Here is a 7,215-nt window from a genome sequence, read left to right on the forward strand (position 1 = left end):
GTTAAGGATCCTATTGACCCCAAAGATATGAAAGGGATGAAAGGGGTTTATATTATCCCCTGCTCCTGTGGGACCCCTTATATTGGAGAAACCGGTCGCTCCATTAATCAGAGGATTAGTGAGCACACTGCTGACCTTAAGCATAGGAGAGCTAAGTCTTCCGCTTTAGCTGAACATGTAGAAAAAACCAATCATCATGTTTGCATTGAGGAAGCTAGTGTTATCGCTAGGGTTTCGCATTTCCATCATAGGAAATTTAGGGAAGCTATTGAGATTGAAAAGAGACCCAACAATCTCAATAGAGATGATGGATGGAAAATCAGTAGGTGCTGGGTCCCAGCGCTTTCTTCTTAGTCGTTTTTCTTGTCTCTTATTATTATTTATATTCTATTATTATTATTATTATTTATTAATCCATTACTATTATTTATTAAACAATTACTATTAAAAATACAAATAAGTAACTATTAAACAATTACTTTATTAAACAGTTACTATTATAAATGCAAATAATAAACTATTACTAAATTCTATTATATAATAAACGATTACTAAATACTATTATCTAGTAATCGTTTTTCTTGTCTCTTATTTTATTTTTATTATTATTATTAGTTATTTATTTATTTTATTTTTATTTATTTATTTTTAATAACTTAATTCTATTTATTATTATTATTATTATTTATTTAATAACTTAATTATTATTTATTATATTTTTAATTATTATTTATTTATTTACAAACTATTACTAATATAATAAACGATTATGAAATACTATTATCGTTTTTCTTATTTTATTTTATTTTTATTTATATCTTTATCAGTATTATTATTTATTTATTTATTTTTTATTTTTATTATTATTTATTTATTTATTTTCTATAACTTAATTCTATTATTATAATTATTATTATTATGTATCCTATTATTATTATTATTTATTATTTCCAAATAACCCATTTATATGTTTATTACTTTTAATATTTTTATCTTTTAATTATTCTTACATTTTTATTTTATTTTATTAATTAATTTTATTTATTTATCCCTTATATAACCACTTTCCTTTTAGTTTTTAATACCTACTAGCAATTGTCCCAAAAGGTACAAAGAGAGGCCGATAGGATTAGTAAAAGGAGGAAACCTATATAGATAGGCAAGCATATATAAAGCTCAGTAGTGACGAAGGCACTAACCACGATGACCAGCGTGTACCAGCGGAAAAGTAAATTACAGTGTTTTACATGGTAATTGAAAAGCGGGGAATTAGATTTGCAAATATTAAAACAAATCACGTATATTGGTGGTTCACACTATAACTAAAACATTAACTAATTGTAAGTTGCTTTTCATAAAATTCATTTAGTATCATTTATATAGATGAACCAAAAAATAGGTTTGTGCAATTGGATGAGAAAGCGTTCATAGAAGTCTTTTTAAAGAGAGCGAAATAATGGACAAAAAGCCCACTCATTTGATTCCAAAATCCCAACAAAAAAACATAACAAAAACATAAGAGATAAACCCAATCAACTCCAAAAATGTGAATTTGCAGTCCTGCATCTCAAAATTGCAAGGCAGACGTTTGGAAATGCACAAACTCACTACTGATACACTCCTAGATTGACAACAGTATTAGCAGAACAATAATCAACCAACATATACTGGACAAAACAAAAAAACCAGGAAAGGGAGTGTGGCAAGTACTCAATAAAAGGTGATACAATGATGAATCAGCAAGAGAGTTTACCTCAACTTTCTTAATCACTTGGTTGCAAATATTTAAGAAAAGCACACACTGTTGCTTCGTGTGATAACTACGCTTTTTCTAAATATTAACACCATATTTGTGGTTGCTTGATAACTTTTGCTTGGTGTCCTAATTTTCTCTACCACTAGACAAACACGAGCTTTCTAAATCTTATCACCTGACTAATCAGACCCCTAATAATAACCACCTTCATAGCCCAATAAAATTATCCCAGACAAAAGTAGAACTGTTTAGAAATGATAGATGATTATGCAATACACAAAATGATGAGTAGGAACACTGCCAGATGGGTAACAGTTCAATGCCAATTCAATTAACCTTCATGCAACCAAGGAAAACCAACTCACCTTTGCAGTATTGAATGCCACATTCTTGCAATGGGATATATGCTGACAGACCATGCAGGCAAGTCATATGTCAAATTATGAATGGTGGCAGTTATATCAGATCTAAACATCTGTGTTTGACAGACAAGCAACACATAGACCTAGTTTTCTTCCGTAAACATGTGCATGTAGCATCATCCAAGCAACGCTTTTCAATCATGCAAATTCAGACTCTTTGGTAGTGAGCAATGCCTCATCCTTATAAAATGAACTTCAAACAATATTCCAAGTTGAATGAAATTTTTCTAATGTACACATTTTTGTGTTATGCACCTCTCATGAGGCCAACTTACTAATACAAGCATGACAAATATTGAATATCTCTAGAGAAGGACCTAATGAGAAATCCTCAGGTTTTTCGCAAGGGAGGGCATTGCTGCTAATCTCAATTGCCACAAGGATCTTTTTTTCGCAAGGGAGGGCATTGCTGCTAATCTCAATTGCCACAAGGATCTTCTTTCCAATGTTGTGGCTCTTCTTCCTCATCTCCATTAGCGCCACCGTGCTTTCCTGTACAACAATTTTTAACCAAAATTTATAAGAAAAGGCCATAAATATTAAAAATCTTATACATTCATTTAACCACCATCACATTTATAACAGAAAAAGATGAAAGTTTAAGGATAAGAATTACAGTTACTTACAGTTCCTCAGTTTTCTGAATAATTGTTCAGGGCGCATTTTTATGTTATTCTCTTTGCAAAATATTGTTTCCTGTGACTCAAGGTGTAGTTTATTTCTTTATTATGGTGGCTGTAATGATGGTTTCTTATCATTTGTAATCTTGAGATTATTGGACATGGTAAATTGATATTGGAATTGGATTTATGTCCATATCTGCAAATTTCTAAGCAATTGAGAGTTTTCGAAAACAGAGTAATAGCAGTGTGCAACCCATTGTGAGTGTCTGGAGCATCTTCGAAAGCTGAACATCCAAATGATATAAAACTCAAGTTTGTGAATGTGATTTAAGGGTAAAATGCTGACATGTTTTTGTTGTTTAATGTAGAAGGAATCTTGCCATTTGGGCTCTAGAGCCCAACCTGCTCTCTCGTATTGCAAAACACAGATCATTTAACCAACAAAAAACACAGATTAACATTTACGAATGCGGTCTCCATTGATCTATTAAAATAATACAGTGAAGGAAGCAGCTGATGTAAGTAAACCACGAGGAAATTTGATATCCAGGCAACAAAAACTTTCAGATGGCAACCAATGACACCATTTCATTTACCTTTCAGAAAGATGAACAGGACCTAAACTTATCCACATTATAAGCCAGCAACTGTAATCTACAGTAAAGAATGTCGACTGAAAAAACCTGTCCTCCAAAATGAAAATGATATTACTTTTAAAATCCGAGTAAAGGCCCAAGAGCCATATGTAGACAATATGAAACTAAAATAACTCAACTCAGAATACTTGGCACTCTAACATGCATCACCAAGCATGTGAAGAGCTAGATCTATGCTAGTATAATAGAAATACTATTTCCAATGCATTCTATAGCCTGCCATTCCCAATGGCCAATTCAATGATCAGCACACTACAGTTTTGTACCAATAGGCATTATGTTGCTGTAAAATAATATCATTCCCAAAGGCCAATTCAATGATCAAATCATTACAAATTTGAGACAATAGGCTGTGCATATTACATTATTTTTGTGAATTACAGTTTCTTAAAAATATATCAGTTCTCATTGATTTACCTGTTAAAAAATGATACCTTCTAATTGTTAGGCATTTTGTTTTTTCCTAGGCATTTTTTCTTATCAATTTTGTTCAAAATTTGATAAGGATTTCTTGGAATCATAAGTTCCAACTGTATAATCTGCCCCACGAATTTTCCAGTGAGCTGAATCAATCTATTTCTGCCTTAAAAAAACACATTTAAAACAACTAAAATTCACAATTTTACCAAAAATTATATCGACTAAATCCAGCAAAAAAGACAAAAACATTTATTAGACTACTTTATTTAAATGTTTTGTATAATTATATAAATAATTTAGTTATTTATAATCAGTAGTTACAATCACTACATTATGTCTTTAAATTAAACCTGCTAATAGATGCATTATAATGCATGCAAACATAGGGGGCAATAGTTAAATACTCCACAATATCTTTTACAGCATGATTAGAGAGAGACAGAGGACCATGGGTCAGACTCAGCATCCACAATTAGATAGGCACAGCTATTCCAATTCACAATCATAATTTCTCATTGGTACACAATTAGATAGGCACTGCTATTCCAATTCACAATCATAATTTCTCATTGTTTAGCAAATACCAATAGACTTCTAGTCAACCATATTCAGCAACACTTATCCTTTCAAAGAAACAGAAAGAGGCTTTCACAAAAGATTTGTAAATTGCTAAAAAGAAAGGTATACTAGACCCAGATCACTACAGTAAGGAGATTCATGATCTAAAACTAATGTTAAATAAATGAAAAAGTAACCCACAGGTACAGAAAGTCCATAGCTGCCAAGCAGCACCTCATTACTACCAGATTTACAAGACTGCACTTGCTATACACAACTGTTGGCAACTTGAATTTTCCAAGCAGAGAAAATAGTCAAATCATTTTAATTCTCCGAGACCCCAGCTATCCAACCTGAAATATGTGCTGGACAAACCCTTCCAAGCACAATCCTGAAGCTCTACATGTCAATGGCAATGCCACAATCAGCACACGTGACCCATCCAAAGCACATACAAAGAAAACCCACATTGGAGCTGTTCTCACAAAGAAACATTGTGAAATCACCTTTGCAATTGGAAAGCACTTCAAACCATATTTTAATAGGTCATACAAATAAATATACAAACAACATGAGGTCAGTTCCTCAAAGTACAGAGATGGGAAACATTCCCCATGTCAGTTAACAAAAGAGAAAAAGGAAGCAAAAAACCTAGTCTATGTTCATGTTTCAAAGAAAGAAGCCACGCAATATCCGGAATGTGCTTGGAGTCACAAGGCAATGCCTCCAGCACATCCCAAGAGAGAAGACAGGCATTTCTTGTATGCCTTTGAAGAAAACTGCCGAAATAATACAACACAACCATTAAGTCATGATGCATGCAAGAGAATACCTCTCTGGATACTCTTACTGACATTATATTCAAATCGTATTTTACACCCCACCATCAAGAAAAAATTCTTCAATTCCTGATGAAAACTTGCCTACCTTCCCGCACACTTTAAACCACCCCAACCTTCACTGCTGCTAATGGGATCTCCTCCATTTGGGATCCCTTTACTGGAGCTTTCAATCATTTAGTCACTGGGTCACTTGACCCTGTGGCTTCAGAGGATGCCTCGGTGCTGTTCAATACACCAGAAAAATGGTTGGCATCAAGATATATGCAGGTATCAAAACACCATCGCAGTTAAATAAAAATGTATATACCACAGTTTGACAATCTTTGAGTGAAAGAAGCTCTATGAACCCAAACTATAGGCAAAAGAAGCCTTCTAACTGAGACAAGGCAGAAAATGTTAGTACCTAATCCCCGTGCTTCTGAGGTCTTCATGATACGCAGCCTCTTCACTGTACTCACAAACATGCTGGAAAAACACCAAGATTAGATATCAGAACAGCTGGGTATATGAACTGGTATTTCAAGACAATTCCATATCTAATTATACTCACTCCCAAGGTACGTCTCCAACCAGCATACGATCCCCTTCATTATCTTCATAAGTGAGAACATAATCGGTTCCACTTAATAGAGTAGGCTGATCATTTTTAGACGATGGATTGGTAGGTTGTCTCTGCCCACTGCCCTGCACTGGAATGCAGACCAGGAAAGCAAATCAGTTTAAGGCTCAAGAAGTCCAGTTAGTGAGTCTAGAATTATAGCCAAACATCTTAAACATATAATAATGCAAGCTTTCTATATTTTCATTAAGTCAAGTTCCAGAGACCATCAGATAATACTGTGAGTAAAAACAAGGGTTTCTGGAAAGGAGGATTTTCATGAGAGCTCAATTCCTAGAACCAGTCAAAGTGGTGTAAACTGGAGAGACTGATTTCAATGGGACAAGTTTCAGAAAGCCTGTGGTTGCCTACATGAAAACAAAAGAATTAGTAAAAGAGGCAAGAGGGATAAACAGTGGGCGAGAAACACAAACTGATCATGAGACTGCTCAAGTCAATTTGTATTTTCTTAGAGTTTGATAATATCATATCTGGTCGTAATTGTTGTACTTAGTTAACCATGAGTCACAAACCAAGAAAAATACAGCAGGAAATGGAAAATAACATCAATTCTAACGTTATATTTCCATGGAACCAAGATTAAAGGATTAGACAGGCAGAAAAACCATAAGCAGAAAGACCGCAACGATTTAAAATTCGCCAGTGACCAATGTAGACCTCCCAAGTGAAGGTAAGAATGTGGGTGCCTAACGGGCATGGAGTTATGTAAGCCCAAAATCAAATAATTATTTACCCGCGAGCGAAGAATAAGACACCTACCAGATTTTAGATCTGAGGCTTGCCATAAGTGGAGATGAAAGATCTACCTAAAATATGAAATGTAACCGCAAAACAAACACAAACTAACAACGAACGAGAACTGCCCTTAGAAAACCCACATACCTTCTTCTGCGATCTTGCCTTCAACACCTCCATGTCCTTACCACTAAACTGAACCCTCTCGATTCTTTCTCGAGCCCAAGCGTTGGCCTTCTGCTTTTCCTCCTCCGTTAGTTCACATCTCGTATTAGAACCTATTTTCGCATTCTTCCCCCGCGCCTTCTTCTGTTTAACCGCAGAGGCTGGAGCCTTACAGGACTCGACCCCATTCGTAATATCACCGAGAGCAGTTCGAGGTGCAACCCCTGCGCGCCCATTCTCAGCAGAAGAAAATGTCCCACCGAATGCCCCCTTAGTATGATTCTCCGTCTTGCGAGGGGCGATAGGGCTCACCAGTCCAGAACTTCGAGGTTTCAGCGTGTTCGTGATGTAGGCTCAGTAAGTGAGGCGGCATCCATGAATACCTCCGCCCCTGAGGCCGATATGCAGGTAATGGTGTC

The 7,215-nt window shown here is 35.0% G+C and overlaps 1 long non-coding RNA gene across 2 annotated transcripts; it reads right to left on the bottom strand.

Moving 5' to 3' along the window:
• Nucleotides 1–2,436: 2,436 nt before the first annotated feature.
• On the bottom strand, nt 2,437–6,794 carry LOC149164350 (uncharacterized). 2 transcript variants are annotated; one of them, XR_016260692.1, is made up of 5 exons: nt 6,779–6,794; nt 5,828–5,966; nt 5,681–5,742; nt 3,398–5,499; nt 2,437–2,670 (listed from the first exon to the last, which is right to left on the bottom strand). It is a non-coding gene; the product is annotated as an uncharacterized LOC149164350 (long non-coding RNA). The 2 variants fall into 2 exon arrangements; XR_016260691.1 differs by lacking the exon at nt 6,779–6,794 and having other exon boundaries at nt 5,828–6,621.
• Nucleotides 6,795–7,215: the final 421 nt, after the last annotated feature.

Source organism: Pinus tabuliformis, chromosome 5_1 (genome assembly GCF_031772625.1).
Source record: "Pinus tabuliformis cultivar Carrire ecotype Pingquan chromosome 5_1, CPIR1, whole genome shotgun sequence".
NCBI lineage: Eukaryota > Viridiplantae > Streptophyta > Pinopsida > Pinales > Pinaceae > Pinus > Pinus tabuliformis.